Consider the following 20,072-nt stretch of genomic DNA (forward strand, 5'->3'; position numbering starts at 1 on the left):
ATCACTACCTTATAGGACAGCACAGATTTAGAGCATCTTGAATTAGCATAAATTTTGAACAAAATGCTATAAATTTTTTTCATCTGTAAATCGCTGTTAAAATAACAAGCTTGCACAATTGAGTGTAACTTTTTAGATGAGGGATAGAAAATGCCTGGCATGTGTATTGTTACTACCACAAATTCCTTACTGTAACAATTACAAATATTACTTCTAGATCCCAACACACTTTGCCACTAAGTCTGCAGACTGCCACTCTCAAAGACTGAAATTGGCATAGAAGATGAGCCCCTGTGTTGTCCCTGTCCCAGATACGCAGGCACTGCTTGAAGACTATAACGAATACACAAATCTTAAGTCTCATTTACAGACTAAGTTTTAAACACTAGATTTTAGGACACTAGAACTATAATGCAAAAGAAGCCATTAGCAGTAGGTTTTTTAAAAATTTCAATTAATATCACTTATTAGAAATTTAGATGATAATTGTACTTAGCTACTTGACGGAATGACTACTATTTTATATCTGAATTTAAACTGCACTATCTAAAAGACCTTATTTGTTTTGGGGCTTTAGCAGAGAACACTCTAACGGTTTTCCATAGATATTTACACTGACTTCTTCAGAAAGCAAATTCAATTATAGTAAGTATACTGTGTAGCAAATCCCTTAAAAACAACAATCCAATGATTGCATACACATATTGTTGCTCTGCTTACAAAATATATGCTTGGCAGGGCAGAAAATAACATCCTACCTAATTCAAAATGGTTTTGTCAAGTCTGAATTCTTCGGTTAAGAGATCTGTTTTATTTTGATTATCTATTTTTAAATGTCCCTATGTTTTCTTTCTCTCCCAACAGAAGTTATTTTGGCTGAACCTAGATTTTTCTGTCATCTTAAAAAAGTAATTGCCTAAGAATTCACATTTTATATCACGTATTTGCTATACAACATGGGAAACAATATTCTTTTTGGCATAAAAGGTGATAGGAAGAATCCTAGGGAAAAAAGATGCAAAGATTCAGAGGTCTTGTTTTCACATTGCTCTAATGTTTCAAAAAAAAAGGCCAGTTTTTACATATGTGGATTATAATCTAATTGAAAAAATACTGTGCCCAAAATAGAATTCAAAGCATGGAAAGGTGTATCTAGTAAAATTAAGATGTGCACTAATAAATAAAGGCACAGTTTACAGGATTGTTAAAATATTTGTGAGATGATTTTAGAAAACTCTCCCAGAATTAACTAATAAAATACTTTATATAGAACACCTTATGGACCAAATCTACCCTATTTTTCACTATAGTAGGCCTTTGAACTGCTTTCTTTCTGGTCATGTAAAAGGTCTCTTGTTTGACTTTTTTTTTTTTTCCCATAAAATGTGTGCATTTCAGTCTGAAAATCCCCCTAACCCATCATGGAAAATTTTATCTTTGACATACATTAGGCAAATAGAAAAACAATTAAAAAGTAATGAGGAAGGGCCCAAACTGCTTAGAGAAGTTTCCACATATGTGCTAATTAGTGAATCCATCTGAAAATATTCCCAGAAAGCTGGATGAATAAAGCAGACTGGGATAAATAATGCAGAGACCCTGTGGCATTGTCACAAACGCCATAATCAGGGCTGTTGGTAAATTCAGAGGGAGCCTCCAAGTGCTTTGCTTGAGAATAAAACATCAATGAAGTAAAACTGTGCTAACAACCTCAGGGTTATCATATACACACGCGCACACACACACACACACACACACACATACACATCTTTTATCTTTCAACATTTTTATTCAGGAAAAGCAGCTCTTTTGAGGTTTATATCCCACTCACACTCTACTTTCAGGTCTGTTTTTACATAAAGTGAAATAGAATTTTTACATCTAGTTTGTATTGCTGTAGAAATGTCTTCCTTCAAACACTGGTCCAGTTACATAAGCACATGGAGATGATTAGCTGTGAAATAAGGCGTTAGTTCACAGCCTCAAACACTAAATGAAATGCTCTCCGATTACAGGGACTGAAACCTCTGAAAGTCCTTTTTGTAAAATGACAAGCCTGCTGGTTTAGTCTTCAGATACAATGCCCAACTGTGTTTTTTAAGTTCAATTGAGTTTCATTAGCCAGACCAAAAATACTGCTGGTTGAAATGTGTTCTGTAAAGTCACTGGAAAAATAAAACTAGTTCCTCCATAAATGAGGGGTAAATAGCACTATTATGGTAATTTCTGGTTTTAATGCTTTCAGCTAACACAGGAAGACTATGATTTGGACGTTGCAGTGGCGATATTAGAAGAAACACATAGATACTTCACTAGAAGTGCTACAGAAATGACAGCATAAATTGTGCAATTTCACACTCCCCACCCCCACTGCCAAATACAGAGAAAAAAACATAAGCATTTAATGGTCTTGTGATATGACATGTGCCATGTATTTTATTATAAGTATTTCTAAGGTTCCCTAGTTTGAGCCATTAAGACTGCACAAGACAAAGTCAAAGCTGCTCCTCCTCCAGCTCTGCTTCTCCCCACATATTGAAATAAATTCTGCTATCCTAACTGCCCCAGCAAAGGAGAAGCGGGAGCACTCCCCAACTGACTGATTGTTGTCCACATTCCCGGGACACCAGCAGCATTGTACTTTAAGAGATCAGAGTGAGCTCTTGCTCTGTGTCAGTGACCCATTTATCAGACAGCTTTCTCAAACTTATTGGGTATGAAAACAAAGTCTGCTCTATAGGAGTAAACACAGGGTCTAGAAACAGTTTGAAGTCTGCCTGCTAATGAAGGTCCTTGATCTCTTTCTTCTCTAAAATTAAGTCTTCCTATAAAAAGAATAAACTGCCCTCCATGACAGGGAGTCAAGTAACCAGGTATTTACATTTAGACAAGACAGAGTCTCATCTGGCAGCCTGAAAGAATGCACGGCTGTCAAGAATCAAATAAAGGCTTTCAAAAATCTTTCTTAAGAGCCAAGGATGCCATTTGAAGAGCAAGGTAGTGAACAATTTCCACTAACATCACAGGAATTTTTAAAACTAATTCTGTTTGAAAGACATAACCTGCCCATATCCATCAAAAAGTCTATGGTTCAAGCCTTTAAAAAGTATCATTATAAATTTTAACATACTAGATTTTTTATTCCTACATAACAAGCTTTTCCTTTAAATGGAATAAAAGATCTAGTGTACTGATTTCTCACTATAAAAGGAATTTTTAACATTTAGGCAAAAAAGAGATTTTTTTCTCCTTTACACATATATTCCAATGTATGTTCTTTTTTACAAGTTTGATGAGAATGTCAAAACTAATTACTATTCTATGTCCTACTATATGTGAAAGTTCTCTCATTTCTATTAATTTTAATGTACTAGGGAGGCTCTGTTGCTTTGTGACCCAGAATTTGATTGTTCCTGAAGTGTCTAGAGGATTATGAGGACAGGGTATATGAAATCAGGAGCTTCCTTGAACTACATTGGCAGTTGGAAAAAGATAAGTCGCAATTATTAACGCAGCAAGACAACCCTTGTTTAGACTGTTCTTGGCCTCCTCTCTGGGTCCTGAGAAAAGAAGTCTTCGATGAAACAGAGGAAAATTGATAAAAGAGTATGTAATAAGTGCATACATATATGTATACATACATAGATGCAATGGCCAATCATTCAGCAAGTATTTGCTGAGATCCTGGCACTGAGAATACAGTAGTTACATCAATGAAGGACAAAGAAATGCCTGCCTGGAGTTTATAATCTGATGGGAGTGAGTAGTGATGGGGAGAGAATATATCCAAGTAAAAAAAAATACATATATATGTATATATGTGTGTATATATATGTGTGTGTGTGTGTATATACATATAGTGATTAGTTCTAAAAGAATAAAAATAAATCAAGGAAGGGAATGTAGTGAGACTAAGGAAGTATGCTGACATATAAGTAGGTTAGCCAGAAAAGATCTACCTGAGATGACACTTGGATAAAATACTAAAGGAAATGAGGGCTATCTGAGGGAAAATCTTTCTAGGCAGAAGGAGCAGCAATGCGAAGGTCCTAAGTCAGGACTATGTCTGTTATATTCAGAAAGCAGTAGAGTGAGTGGGTAGAGATTATTAGATGAGGTCAAAGGGCAGGTAAATTGGACAGAACTCAATAGGCAAATGTGACCCCATCTACTTTTATGTTATGGGAAGCCACTGAAGTGTTTCAACAGAGGAGTGACATGATCTCAATAATGACAAGACAAGAATAGAACAGAGAGGCTTACAACCTTAAAGAAGAGACAATTAAGTTGAGACTCTAAGAAAGAACAAGAGTTAGAGCCTGGTGGGTTTGGGGGAAGTGGGATAGAAAAAATGTTTAGAGTCAAAGAACAATATATGAGAAGGCTCAGTGGGATCGGTGCTGGTGTTTTCTGAGCTATTGGCAAATGATGGTGGTGATGACCATATTTTCTGCACTCTCAAAATTGGAAATAAGTTTGTTTGTTTGTTTGTTTTCACATGGAAGAGTATCACAACATTAGTCCCTGGGCCCTGGTTTTTATGAGGACAGCACTAACGATATGCTCTATTAGTCCCAGGCATAACTGTGACCTGGGTTTCAGCAATGATGGAAGACATGACTTCAATGAGCTGAAGTAAAAGAGAAAAAGAATGGTAGATGCCCCATGGTAGGCAGCAGAGACCCACTTGAATGACTTACAGTTACTGAGACATGGTCCTGATTCAGGGCCTTTGCATTTGCTATTTCTTCTACCTAGAAAACTTTCCCCCAGATATATCTCAATTCCTTTAGTATTTTAAAAGTATCATCTTCTAAGCTAGGACAACTTACAATTAGGAATTTAGGATTTTAAAGCTATAGTTTTCCAAAAGTAGATTAAAGTAAAGCTAGAGAAATAGGAAACAGAATTATAGAAACATGGTCTAAAGATTAAAAAATAAATAGATAGTACTTGTGTATTTTTTCAAAGAACTTTTGAATCTATTGCTTCCTTTTGTCCACACAACTACATTGCAAGTTAGAGAGAACAAGTAAAGAAAGTGGGCCTTAGAGAGAGTTACTGAACTATATAACACCACAGAGAGAATGAATGACAGATGAGAGAATTTGAACACAGGATCCTTGGTAACAAATTCAAGTTCTTTCAGACAAACCTTGATGTATACAAAGACAAGTGGGAGAAAATAAGGGAGGAGAGGGAAAAGCAATGGAAAGAATCTGTTTAGAGAAAGAATAGTCTATATCTTCCAGAGTAGTTACATAATACAGCCACATACTTTGGTGGTAAGCTTATTTTCACACAGCACAAAATAAACTTTAGCATGTTTTTTAAGATGCTGTATCACTTGCTTATAGAAGAGTGATTTAATACGAACTTTCTGGAGGAAATTTTCTGATATTAAAATCCTTAAAGTCAGAATTTTAGGCACTGAAAGCCCTAAATTCTGATTACCATATCAGTTGATGTTCCTTGGGCTATATGTAACCAAAAACCCCAATCAAACTGCTTTAGAAATGAGGAAATATGTTGACTCACATAAATAGATGTGAAAAAGCTGAGTGAGTTGCTGTCTTGATTTAGTCCAGTGGCTCTACTTCTGTTCTCTGTCACTTCTCATGTTTGAGCTTGTCCATCAGACAAAAAGTGAAAAGTCCTAGGTACAACATAACAGATGCTTGATTAAAGTATCATGAAATATTATACATCCATAAACATGTTAGAGTACTTTAAAGACTTCAAAATATGATCACAATCAACCATTAAATCAAAAAAGTATACTTCAAAGAAGTATGTTTAACATGATTTTTTTTTTATTTATTTGTTGGGAAAAATATGCTCTGTGTTTAGAGAAAGAACTAGACATATATGCTGAAACGTTAATAGCTGTAAATTATATCTGAGCAATGGGAAGAAGAAATATTTTTTCTTCTGTTTTGGAATTGGTACTCTAAATTTTCTACAATAAACACATATTGTAAGAAAAAAATAAATATTATTTTAATGTCCTGGAATGACATTTGTGAGTTGATACTTAAATTTACCTATAAAAAATGCACACAGAGCTCCACTCTCTATGGTCCCTCATGCCTATTCTGATCAGAGAGCTACATCATCACCTCTCTTCTCCAGCACCCTATGAAGCCCTCAAATCTCCTTAGCACTAGTTCTGACTGAGGACCTCTTTCCCTGGCCTCTTTTCTGATGTTAAGCTTAACCTGGTCCCAGTCTTCAGAGAGCCTCACTCCCAGGTAGACTCAGAATTACCATAGCTAAAAACATTTATAAAGGTTTTTTTTCAGTATCGTTTGAAACATTTTACTGTTCTAGCACACATAGCAATCTATTTATTCCTCCTTGTAAACCAACATTTAAAAAAAAAAAAGGTTTATCTTTTAAAAATAATCTATTCCCAGTACTTGTAAACAGAACAAAACTAATTCATAAATATGCAAAAGGACTAAAAGTAGTTGAAATGAGACTTGGACTATGGTCTTTTTCTCCCCCATCAATGGATACCCAAAGGAGAAGCTACCCAATCCTGATACTTATAGAATGGCATTCATCATACAGGTTATTACTCATCCATCTTAATGCTTCCTTTTAAGTTTGCCCTTAAGAAGCCTGTGATCTCCCAAGTCAAGGGCTTCGGTAAAATCAATAAAACCTTGTCCTACCAGGCCACTAGCAGATCATTTTCCACCTTTTAACAAGGCAGTGGTTATTAAATGCCTTGTTTGAAAACCCAAGTGGGGTCATCAGACTTTCATGATGAGAATAATCCATCAATTGTACATGTTCTGTCTTTTCAGTTTCTTTGATATGAGTGATAAAGTGTGTAATGGCCTACAGTTTTTCAATATCTGAACATGTTCTTTTTACATTGGGTTTGCAGCATAGCAAAGGGAATTTCATGACTGAAGGAAGCTTGTGAAGAAAGGAATTTTACTGAATTACTTCAGTCAATGCATAAAATACACTGTTGGCTCCAGCTTTGAGAGCTAAGCTCCAAGCTGTCAATGCCTTCTTTAATCCTTAACCCAGCTATTCAATGACCAGAGATTCTGTATCTATGAATTTACAGTAGGAAATGCCTTATAATAATAACTCAAGCCACACTTTTTTTATTAGTTGGATTCTTGCCTCGACTAACTTTAGGAGGGATTAGAGATCTAAGATCATAGAAATTAAGAAGTGTCAACTGATGTTGGACTCTTCTTTAATGCCAAACAATCTTAAAACAGCAGCAACAACAACAACAAAAAAAACAAAAATACTAGATGTCTATGTTCAGATGAAAATAGATGTCTTGAATAACTTTCTGCCATCATAATTGCTAAAGACTTGTGTTCTGATTGTCAGACACTTATGCAAATGATAAAAGCAATTCATCATTTGACAAATAGAATTTCCTATCTGTTTGATTTGATTGGGGAAGTATTTATGATTATATATTTTCCACAAGATATATTTTGTTTATTGTTTCACATTAATGATGAAATTAAGAGGAGACTATTTCAAAACCCTCACTGCATTATTCTAAATTTGCAGAATTAGGGGATGGTTCCATAGAATAGTGGTTAGCACTGCTGCTTTGAAAGCAAGAGGTCCTGGGTTTGCGCCCCAGTGAAGCCACTCGCCAGGCGCCGGGGGCACTGGGTGCCAGCCTCAGGTGTGCCAGCCCCGGGCATGCCAGCTCCAGGCATGCCTGGCCCCATGGGCGTGTCAGGCGCCCCCACCCCACCCCCTACCTCGGTGTGTTCCAGGCAGGATGCGCCAGGCCCCTGGTGTATGCTGCGAGCATGTGGGAGGAGATGCCCCGCCTTCAGAGATCCAGTTCTTAAGGGGAGACGGCAACATCCATAGATCAGGGGTGGAAGTAGGGAGGATTTAAAATAAAATAAAATAAAAAATTTGCAGAATTAATCAAAAAACTGAATTCAGTGTATGACTATGTCCAGTAAGGAGTGACTATTGGAATTCTACTGACTAAACATGACGATGCAGCCAGCACTGCTGCACATTATCAAAGCAATGATAATTGACACGGTGATGGGAATTCCAAGAAACAGCATGGCTCTAAGCATCTTCAAACTTATTAAGAAATATTAGAATTTTATTGTTAAATATATTTTTGTGTTCTAAGTCTTTAAAACTAAGTAAACATCAAATGGTTTATTTGGTTATCTCAAACTACCAGTTTATTTAACTGCCCCAAAGACTTGATTTCCACAATGTGAGCCTAACAGACAGCTGTTCATATCTTTACTGTTACCTTAGAAATAAACTCTAGCATCCAGGCCAAAAGGAATGAGGCCTGAGTCAACAAAGAAGCAAATGCACTTTGTATTTCCTACTTATTCTTGTTCTCTTTAGCTTTTTTTTTTTTTTTTTTTTGGAATTTATTTAGAAAGAAAATAAATTAGAACAAGAAAGAAAATGAATCCTCTTCAGCCGGTTTACATTCCTTTTGTTTTAATGTGAGTAATAATAGAAGGAAAAATAATGGTTAGGAGAGTAATATGAATATACACAAATTTTTATTTGGGTTTACTTAACAAATTTTTATTTAGGTTTACTTTACAAAATGCTTGTGTTATTCCATTAATCCCTGAAACCATCATCTTAGTAGAGAACACCAGCACCCTATAGGCAAGTGAACTTTGGCTTAAATTCCTGCTCTACCATTTTCTTACTGTATGACCCTGGAGAAGTTACTTAACATTCTCTGACTCAGTTTCTTCATCTATAAAGTAAGGTTAATAATATTTACATCATAAGATCGATGCCAGGATAAAGGAGTTAAAGATTCAAAAAATTGCTGAGATTCTAGTTCTGTCTCCACAATGATTACATGTATTTTCTTATCTAATCTACACACTTCCTAAAAAACTACAATTGTTATTTCTATCTTATCAATGAGGGAACTGAAGCTTAAGAAAGTTAAATGACTTGTCTGAGGTCACTTGTCTTAGGAAGTGGCAGTTTGGGGGATGCACTTTAAACGCTTGGCACAGTGAGTGGGACGTATTAACTCTTCTTGCTCCACCATAATAGCCTTCTTAAGGTCTATTGCACACACTCTCCTTCCTTCTCCCTTTGCATCTGCTGGTTCCTCTGCCTGCAATGTACTTCCCTCCCCTTTCTGCCTCCCTAACTTTATATATTATCCAGATCTCAGTTCAGGTGTCATTCCCCAAACTTCTATGTAGATCAAATACTTCATTTTAAGTTCCCATAACACAAGTCCCTCTATAGTAGAATGATGTCCTATTTGAAGTTTTACAATTCTTTGTATGACTACAAATGTCACAAGGAACTGTCTTCTCTGTCAGACTATAAGTTTCTGAGATAGGCCCAGTGTCAATGTTTCCTCATCACTATTCTCAGCAACTAGCACTCTTCCTGGGATGAAGAAGGTGCACAATAATTTTTTTTTAATTGTGAATGAGCGAATATACTAATTACATAATTCGTTTGGCTCATTTTTATTTGTTCATTTACATATGAAAAAAACTAAGGCTTGGTCAGGTTAAATACACTGTCCTAGGTCACCTGTTGGTGTTCTAAATCAGACTCAAACTGACCTTAGGCAAGTTTCAATCTTTTTAACTGAATATCAAATTTAGATGTTTTGATAGAATAATGGTTCCCACAAAGCTGTCCATGTTCTGATTTCCAGAGCCTGTTAATGTGCTATTACTTTATATGGAAAAACAGACTTTGCAGATATAATTAAGGATCTTGAGATGGAGAGATTATTTTGGATTATCTAGAGAGAACCAATGTAATCAGAACATTCTTATAAGAGAGAGGCAGGAGTCAGAGAAGGAGATGTGATGACATAAGCAGAGGTCAGAGTAATTCCATTACTGGAAGGAGGCCATAAGCCAAGGAACAAAGGTGGCCTCTAGGAGACAGAAAAGGAAATGAATGAATTCTTTGTAGAGTCTCCAGAAGGAACCAGCCCTGCCAACACTTTCCTTGCTTCTAATCATGTTAGACTTATTTTCAGATTTCTGACTTATAGCTCTTTATAATAATGTATTCGTGTTGTATCATTTTGGGCACTGCATTTATGATAATTTGTTCACAACAGCCTTGTTCACAACATCTCAATAGGAAACTAATACAAATGTTAATGACCACAAGTTCATTGATAAGGTTGTCTGCATTATGATGTAATAATGAAGTATCATTGACATTATGCTGCAAGAGCGAGCTCAGCGGATAGATATAAACAACACACAACAGTAAAGGACCATTTATTGAACTTCCTCTATGTAGTTAGCTACTCCAACTAGATAGATCAAACAAACAATAAAATCTATTCTTTAGTCTCTACCTCTGAATAATCTAAATCTAAAGAAAGCAAATTCCATAAAAAATTAATCTCTTCTTCTTTTTATTCTGAAATAATGCAATGTATCAGGAAAATTCCTTGATGGAAAAGTCAGAAATGTTGATTTGATGCCTGCTCACCACTTTTTAGCATGCAACATACAGCCATGCACTTGACCTCTCTTTTCCCATTCTAATAAAAGTGGAATAAAGAAGCTACCTCCCAAATCTACTATTCTGTGATCTCATATTACCTGGCTTGAGAAACTTCACCATTTCAACTAAGAATACTTGCTATGTTCTAATCTCCTTTTCCCACCATGCCCCTTTCCTAGGTTCTTCTTGCATATTGCCCCACAATGAAATCTAATATTTATTCTAAAAGCACACATACCATTTATAGCTCAGGAAGATTACAAAAGAGTTGAGAGTTCAAGCTGCCATAGGTCATTTGTGTATGAATCCAGAATCATTGCTAAACTGGGTATTAGCTTATGGCTCCACTCTGAGTCTGCTCTGAGGTGTGGTAAAATTCTGCATGGATCAAGAACCTCCTCATTAATAATTTCTCTGCCCCAACTTATAAGGATATTAAAAATAACTACTGAAATAAAGTGTCTTATGTATGATTTTTAAAAGCTCACAATTCTACCAATGAAATTTACATATCTTACCAAGACTCAGACAAGAGAATAAGAGATGTAAGTGAAAGTGATCAGAACGAGGAAGGGTTGCAAATAAATCCTTGTCTTTTTTTCAAGTGGAGACTTGTAAAAATAAAATGATTTAGAACAATCAAAATTAGAGATGCTACTGGCCACCACATGCCTTTGACAGACAAATAATTTTGCTAATACTCTTAATGGAATTTGAAAAATTAAAAAATCTATTCCCTGTATATTGTAATGACTCAAGCAATGAAAAAAATATTTTAGTATTGATAATGACATCCTTGGAACAAGAAAGGAGAAGAGACTGGAAGAGCATTGTATTTTTAAACATTACACCAGACATCATTTCTGGAGAGACACACTTCATGTTCTAACTAGTGCTTTAGTGGCTTATCTTCATTAAGTAATATATAGGATAAAGAATATTAGTAAACCGGAGAGGACAAAATAAAATGGCCTTCTTCTCATAGAGATTTATCAATATGCTATATTTCTATATATCACCTAACCAACATTAGTGAGGCACGGTAATATTTATAACTTTTTATACATTATAAAATTGACTCATAGTTGGCTCTGAAATGAAGTATCTAAGAGACCTGTGTTATGGCTATTTCTAGGATAAGAGGTGACTATAGAAACTCTCAGGGACATCAGCAAGAAGAAGACCGTGATCATTTGAGAAGCATCCATCTGCCAAATCTATTCTTGTGTCTCTCAATAGATCCAGCCTCGGTTCCCTACACAATCACTGGAGTATAGGCTTATAGAGAAGGTAGGTCAGCACTTTCTGAAAAGGAAAATCAGATGGAAAAAGCGAGTCTTTGGTGAAGACCCAAGTAATTCCTCCTGCAATGGTTCAAAATCAGGTTTTTATTTGGGAGATTTGGGGTTTTTTTTTGCTTTCTTGAATCCAAATATTTATTGAGTTCATTGGCTAGGCTAATATTTGTTAAGTATCTGTGATGGACCAAAATAGACTAAAAAGGTAAACTAGAGCCAAAGTTAAAAGGGATTATGAAAGGGTAAGTAGTGGTTTACTACAGTAGCCAGCCTCCAAGATGTCTCACAATCCATGATGATCATGCCTCTTGGTATTCACACCCCTATGTAATTCTTCACACATTAAACCAGAGTTGGTTCTGTGATCAATGGAATGTGGTAGGAGTAATAGTATGTTACATCTGTGGCTAGATCATGAAAGGCATTGCTGATTCAGCCTTGATCTTTCGAATTGCATATTATGGAGGAAGCTAGCTACTGTGTTGTAAGGACACTCAATAGCCCTGTGGAGAGATCTACATGGAGAGCAGCAGAAGTCTGAGGCCAGCAGCCAGCACCAATTTGCTAGACATATGAAATGAGACACCTTAAAAATGAATCTTCCATCCCAATCAAGCCTTCAGATAACAGCAGCCTCAGTCAACATCTGACTACAACTTCATGAGAGACCTTTAGTGGGACCTGCCTATTCAAGACACTCATGAATTCCTGACCCACAAAAACCATGCAAGAAAATAAGTCATTATTGTTCTTCTAAGTCTTTATATTTTGGGTAATTTGTTACATAACATTAGATAACTAATTCTTTCAAAAAAGATGACACGTGTTTAAGTGTGACCTAAAAGACAACCTAACACAGTAGTTAGGAACAGAATTACTGGAGTTAGACAGGCCTGGGTTTGAATTCTAGCTGGGTGATTCTGCAAATCATTGCACTTTTCTAAACTTGTTTTCAAATTTGAAGAATATGGAAATTATAGTATCTACCTATTATTGTGCCCAAGGTCACACATCAATGGACTATATAACCTCTAGGATCCAACCAAATTCTGAAATTCTGGAAGGTGGAATATATGTATATATCAAAAGACAGGAAAGGAGACACTATTTATTAAGCCTTTGCTCTATTTTGGCTACTGGACCAGATAGGTACTTTACATGCTTTAGGCTGCCTTTGAGTAAAAATTTTACTTGATATCAGTTTGGATCATATCATTTAAAAGCTCCCTGTTTTAGGAAGAATTGGTGCCAGATGAAAGTTGTATGGTAAAAACTACTGATTGTAATCAAGTTCTATTGCAGTGAATTAACATTGTACAAAAGCTGAAAAGTATTTCATCAACCAGAAACTAAGGAGAAAGCTTTAATATACTCTGGTAGTGAGCTGACCCTTTTATGCCCCAGAGTCCAGGAAGGGTAATCAATCCATGAGTGTTTACTATCCAAAAGCTGAGCCCCAGGGAGGGAAGCCTAACTTCCTGATGGAGCTCCTGGCTTAGAACCAGCTCCCCCTTGGCCTTCTAGCAATTAAGGCTGCATTCTGACTTACAAAAACAAAACAAAACAAAAAAACTTTATTCAACCAGGCTTTTGTTATCGAGACCTAAAAATTCACTAAGTTACAAGTGTTTTTTTAAGTGTTCTGATTTGAAACATTTTATTTTGTTTTTTTCTTGTTCTCTTTTCCCTTTCTGTTCTTCCTACTGTTTCTGGTAATCATGGGAACCTTAGACATTATCATTCCGCAGCCTCTCTCTCCATTTTTCACCAATTCCAATTTGTTAGTAGTCCTGCAATAAATGAAATAAATAATAAATGAAAAGGCCAAAGGCAAAGGCACCATTGTTCTACACACCCAGGGGAGAACCCAGAGGTTATAGAGAGCTCTCTGCAGAGAAGATAGAAAACGATGTCTCAGGGGCCCAATTATTTACTGTAGCTGCTGAAATGAGATGATTTATGTTGTTGACAAGGCTGTCCTGGAAATGGTAACTAACTGGTATAAATTTAGATCTATTATAAAACAAATGATCCTTGGACCAAAAAGAACCCAACTTGAATAGAAATTAAATGACTCTGGATTGTACGTATACATACTATATCTGTATAAACAGGTATTGATTATTTAATGATTACTGGACATTCTGATATTTAACTGGTAGTGGGTCAAAAAATTAAGAATATAAACATTTTGTGTCTCAAACTCATAAAGTCACACAAAATAATTTGAGTTAGGCCATAGGTGGAAGAAGATGGATTTTTAATTGAGGATCAGCTTTAATTTTCTGGTTTGTTATATGAATACCAAGGCATTTAATTGGTCACAATCTTGGTAGAAAAGGAGGCAAGGGTTAAACTCACGAGATTAAGATCAGAATTTAGTTACTTCAAAACAACACCCTACAAGGTCACATACTGAAATGAAAATTTTTAAATGTCAAATAGCAATGCTGGTTTCATTGGACAAGCATCAAAAAGAAATTCATTGAAGTCCTGGGAGAGTCTAAAGCACAAAATTCCCAGGCCTTAGAGAGTCATTGGAAAAGAGGAGCCAGGCTTCACTAAAGCTTAGAGGATCAGGTTGCTGCATTATCAAGGTAGTTAATAATTAAGTTTTGTGAAGGTGTATACAATCAGGTAAAGAAAAGTGAGACTGTGTATTACATGAATGTATTATCATTTATTAATATATATGTCCCACTATATATCATACATTATAAAATGCACCTAGAAATAAAAAACTTAGAAAGCAACAATAAGTAAATATATGTTTCTTTAGATATTTTTTAAAGTCTCACCACTGGTTATAGCAATGTCATCAAGATTTAGAGATGAGGATGAAGGTTATGGAAATAGGACCAAGATAAGGGGAGGTGACAAGATGTTGGAGGCATCAGGAACTACAGACAATTTAGGTTTGCCTGCCTAGCACCTAATCTTAAGCAATAGCAAGTGGATATTGAGTATATCTGTATAATTTTCCACCTCTCTAAATAATACTTTATTCATTTCCATCTGATTGTCAAGAACTATACCCATAGAGAGGTACTGTCCTGATTGACCCCCACTCCACCACTCCTTGGACTCCACTTTTCTGCTACCCATATGGCAGTTTGGAAGCAAAACACTAATGTGAATAAACAAAGAAATAAAAGCCAATTAACCCTGACTTTGATTGTGGCAGTATCAGGACTGATACCAGGATTTTTCTCACAGATTGCTCATCTGTAGATAGTGGCTCTCAGACTCAAATCATCTACACAGAATAATTGTTTGATGTGCCCCTCCTCTGAAAGTTCGGCTTTGGTTCATCTGTCGTGGACCTGGAATTCTTCATTTTATAATTCCCAGATTATGCTGAGACAAGTGACTGACAGTAGCCATAAGGAAGAGACTAGACTTCCAGATCTTAAATCCTTAGGCATCCTTGGCCCCATCTCCCTTCTACCACACCCATTTGTCTGAAGACGGCATATCAGAAGGTGTTGATTTTGAGGAAGGTCAAAAAGGGAGAGGTCAGACAAGACATAGTTGAGTAGGTTCTGCTGTGTATCTGTTATATTAAGATCCATAGATACCCTTTGTCACCATTGCAATAATCTCCTCTAATGACCAGTCTGTGGATGCTGAGTTCAGTCACCTTAGCCTTCAGCTCCAGTTTACAATGAGCATTTCTGCAGGACAACAGGAGCTTAGGAAGCACATTGGGTGAGGAGTCCTGATACAGCCTTTAGATACTATGAAGTGGTAGTAAGGAGGGGCATTGAGGGGTATATGGGACTGAGAGCATTTAGGACTTTGGGCCTGTGGTGAGGGATAAGAGGAGTGCTATTGATGGGATTAGAAATCTACATGGAACAGACAATTGAAATGTTGCTATGGAGTTGGATATAATTCAGTAAGCAATGAGAGCACCTAGAAGTATTTTCAATAGGTAAACAGGTACAACAAAATGGGCTTGGGGGAACTAACCTCAGAGCAACATAAGTGATCTATTGGAGGCATTGGAATTTGAAGAAAACCAGGCATATTTGCAGGTTCAATAATTCACTATTTTTGACAGCTTATTAAGAAATTGATAAGGCCTTCACCACCAACCAACCTAGTGATAGGGATAAAAAGGAAATTTTCTCATACCTGCAGCTGCCTACAGAGAGATATATGGCTATCGATTCACATACATAAACATGGTCTGTTAGAATCTTAAATCAATCAGTATGTTTAATTTAAAAATATCCTTTCCACTCACTCCCAGTTCATTCACCTGCATTAGAATGTCATAGAAATAATCTCAGAACTCACAAATGGAAATAGCTATTTTAAACTCCACTGCTCTGCCAAACTAATCCATGCCTCTGAGGACTATGGCCAAGTGATCTGACTCATTTCTTGTGGAGTGACCCTCTTCCAAACATGTTCACATCAAAACAGCAGAGCACCCTCCCCTCATTTTCGTACGTCTGTCCTGCATTGGCACAGAGACCATACTCTGAGGTGCCTATACACATGTTACATAAATCACAGTCAATGTAATGTAGCTCCTCTGAGAACTGGATTGCCTGCTTATTTTCATGACCTATTTTATGCATCCTTGATAGATTGAAGTTGCAATACCAACCTTGTTCAATGTCTGAAGAGAATATCATTATTCATAGATTCTGTAAACAGTTACTGAATTATCCTCAGTGTGTTACACAGTTATGAGGATAGATAGAGGGTTGGAGGGTAGTTAAAGAAGGTAAATATAAAAGCAGAAGCATTTACATCATTTCACAGAGGGTTTACTAGGGTATAATAACTGCTATAACAAGCATTCCCAAATCTCAGTGGCCTTGCACAGTGTACGATAATACCTTGCTCATGAAAATCCAGTGCAGATGCTCCTAGTCAGACAGCTTTCCTAAGAGCCCTCCTCTAAATGTGCCCCAGAGACACAAGCTCCTTCCATGTCCTGACACCAATATCTTCCATATGTGGTCCCCGTGGAAAGGAAAGTAAGAGAGTAAAAAATCAAAAATGGAAGGTTTTTATAGGCCAATTCCAGAAGTATCAGATATGAGGAAAGGTAATGGGAAATAGAGTTTAGCAGTGGGCCCAGAAGGAAAATGAAGTTGATTTGGAGAACACAGTATTATATCTGCCACAGAGCGTCACCAATGTTTCTGTTTATCTTATTAGTCGGTAGTTTTTGCCTAAAGTTTGGCCCAAATCAGTCAAGCATGAACTAAAAGACAATGTGGAATAGTAGGTAGCTATGATTATTTTATGTTATATTGTTTATAATGAATTAATATAATTATTTATTACCACTATTTTTATCAAACTCTCCACTATTATAACCCCATCTCTGTTCCAAAAACTGTTCTTCTGAACTTTAGCACTAATTCATTCCCAAAATCAGGCTAGCCCTTTTTAAATGGTTAATTTACAAGAGTGATCCACTTTTTCCAATCTAGTAGAGATAATCTTCATAAATTCTAAGACCTAATCAATTTTAGTTAATTCAAAATAGGTGGGAAATACTTTCTAAGAAGTCATTTGTTATGTGCAAGATCAAGCTGAAAACATCATCACTTCTCCATAACTCTCTCTCTCCTTGAGACTGCCTTTCCCAGATATGATTAATTGTTCCTCATCTGTGTTTTCACAGCATTTTAAATACACTCAGTTTTAGAACGAATCACACTGCACTACAGTTATTTGCTTTCATATTTATCTTCCCCATAGACTTGAACACTTCCGGGCTAAGGGGGTTTGTATCTTCAGGACCTAAAAGAATTCCTGGCACATAACAGGCACAGAATGGGCTACCAAACGAATTGATGATGCTTTCTCCATTGTGCACCTTGTAGCATTATGTCCTCACCACCTATGTAGTACTTAAAAAACTGCACTGCAGTTTGTTTTGTGTGTTTCTGACTCTCTGGCTACTAAATTGCATAAATTAAAGCAAGATTAATATCTTACGTGTCAACTGCTTGCCTGCTATATATGTCTATATATCCAAATCTCAAATTGTTGCAAAAATAATTTTACATGCTTTGTATAGAGTACAAGCAGATAAAAATAGATAACAGAAGAAATAATAGCAAAGGGTAAATAAGAGTAGGAAAAATGATGTAAAAAGGCTGTGAGGCAAGTACTTAAAAATGCCTGGCAGAACATCTTATCCTGTGTTTGTGAAAAGGAGCCTTAAACTTGGCTCTGAGCTTTCTTGTAGTCAAAACAAAAAGAGCCACATTCTTAGTTACAAAATGTGGGGTCTAAAACGTCCAAGCAAACTGGTTTTTTGAGGTAATTAATGGTGGTTTGTTCTGTTGTTTTAAATTTTTATTTCTGTTTTGCAGCTTCCTACTGTGTTTTTTTTTGGGGGGGGGTGGTCAAACTAGGTATTATAACAATGGACCACATGTTTGCTGAAGTCTTTACATATAAAACCAGGAATTGTTATTAAAGGGCGAGAGGTAAAACCTCTTCTAAGCTCTAAGATGAAGTTCCAAGAGATTCACAGCAAACAATGGATGTCCATATGAATTATGACAGCCTTGCACTAAATCTCTTTCCTCTTGGTCTCCTGATGTTACCATTCCAGAGTGAGGGCATGTGAGGTCATATGAGCCCTAAGATGCCTTCAGTGAAGATCAAACTAAAGTGAAAGTTATCTCTTCTACCTGTTCTAGAATGTCTACCTAATAATGGGGTTTAGATATCAAATACCAACTACAATGTATGCCAATACTTCTCACATACTGGTATCAGGCTAGCTACATATAAATTACCAAAGGGAATGCATTTTTTCAGAGAATTTCCAGGAAATTCTAATTTATTAGGTTCTAATTGGAGCTCATAAATCTATATTACAAATCTCCAGGCGATATCCTGATCAAGGTTAAGTTTGCAAAAAATATCAACTTATTCTTTGATACAAGACTATGAATAAAATTTCCATCAGATTTATTCTTCATGTTTCTATTTCACCAGTCATAGTTTTTGTAGTTTAGTATATTTGTTCCTAGAAATACAGCTATAAGAAGTAACCCTCCTAGCTCTCATTCGTGGAATGTGGGACCCATCGATTCTAAAGATCCATCCTCCAGCTTTGGAAATAATTAACTCGTGGGCCCTGGGTTATTCAAAAAGCATCATGTGCCATACTAGTAGGAATATAAGTTTTCTAGAAGAGAATATTCAACATGCTAACAAATCAATCCAGGAATTAAAAGGCACTGCTTCCATTATACAACACCAATAATAACCGACATCTGTCAAATACTTCATAGAGTTAATATAGTTCAGGTGCTGTACTCTGTGCTTTTATAGGACCTTGCATTCAATACCCAGAAGAGCTGTATTAGGTAGATATCATCATTCTCACTTTACTCCCAATAAAATAGAGTTGTAAAAGGGTTAAATAACTCACCTAAAGTTATACAGATAGTGGCAAAGCCAGAGTTTAGATCCAGGAGGTCTGACTTGAGACAGAGCACATGCTTTTAATCTTCTCATTATTCTGCCAGAGCCAGAAATGACATTTCAAATTTAACAGATATTAAAACGAAAAAATCTCAACCCTACTTTGGCTAAGTTATTTTTCCTTTTACAGACTGGGAGAAAAGTATTTGAAACTTTTAATAAAAGTGAATGAGTCTACTAGAATTTAGCAGACATATATTACTGAAAAACTGCCCCCAACATACTATTCATCAGGCTATCCCAAGTGTACAAGTTCCAAGAAAGGAATTTTACAGTGCTTTGGATATTATAGGCTTCTAACTCACTCTTAGTAATAAATGAATGCATTAAAAGATGAATGAATGAAAGATTAGCCATGTTAAATTGATGAGGGATAAACCAAAGAGGAGAAGAATAGGGAGAAGAGAAGTGAAATATATTGTATTCTAACAAACTATCTTTATATTTTCATACAAATAATTTAAACATTGGGATATCCATTTCATCACTGTAGACCTTTTCTGTGAAGGGAAGGCTTTGGCTCATATGATTACTAAGTTTTCATGTAGCTCTTTATAGAAAGGTTCTATGTCCACTCAAATCTTGCATTAAAGAAATTTCTGAAAAAGTCTGTAATTTTTATCCTTATTTTACTTACATCATCAAGACAATATGAAAGGGCAATTGCAGTATTATAAACTCTTAAAACATTTTTTGCTCATGTACACACACGTCTCAGAATTGCTTTCACATAAGATCAGAATTGATGTTGCTAGATAAATAATGATATAAGAATAGGTTTATTTATTCTGGGATTTTTGGAGT

This window comes from Pteropus medius, unplaced genomic scaffold (genome assembly GCF_902729225.1).
Source record: "Pteropus medius unplaced genomic scaffold, Ma_sr-lr_union100, whole genome shotgun sequence".
In the NCBI taxonomy this organism is placed as follows: domain Eukaryota; kingdom Metazoa; phylum Chordata; class Mammalia; order Chiroptera; family Pteropodidae; genus Pteropus; species Pteropus medius.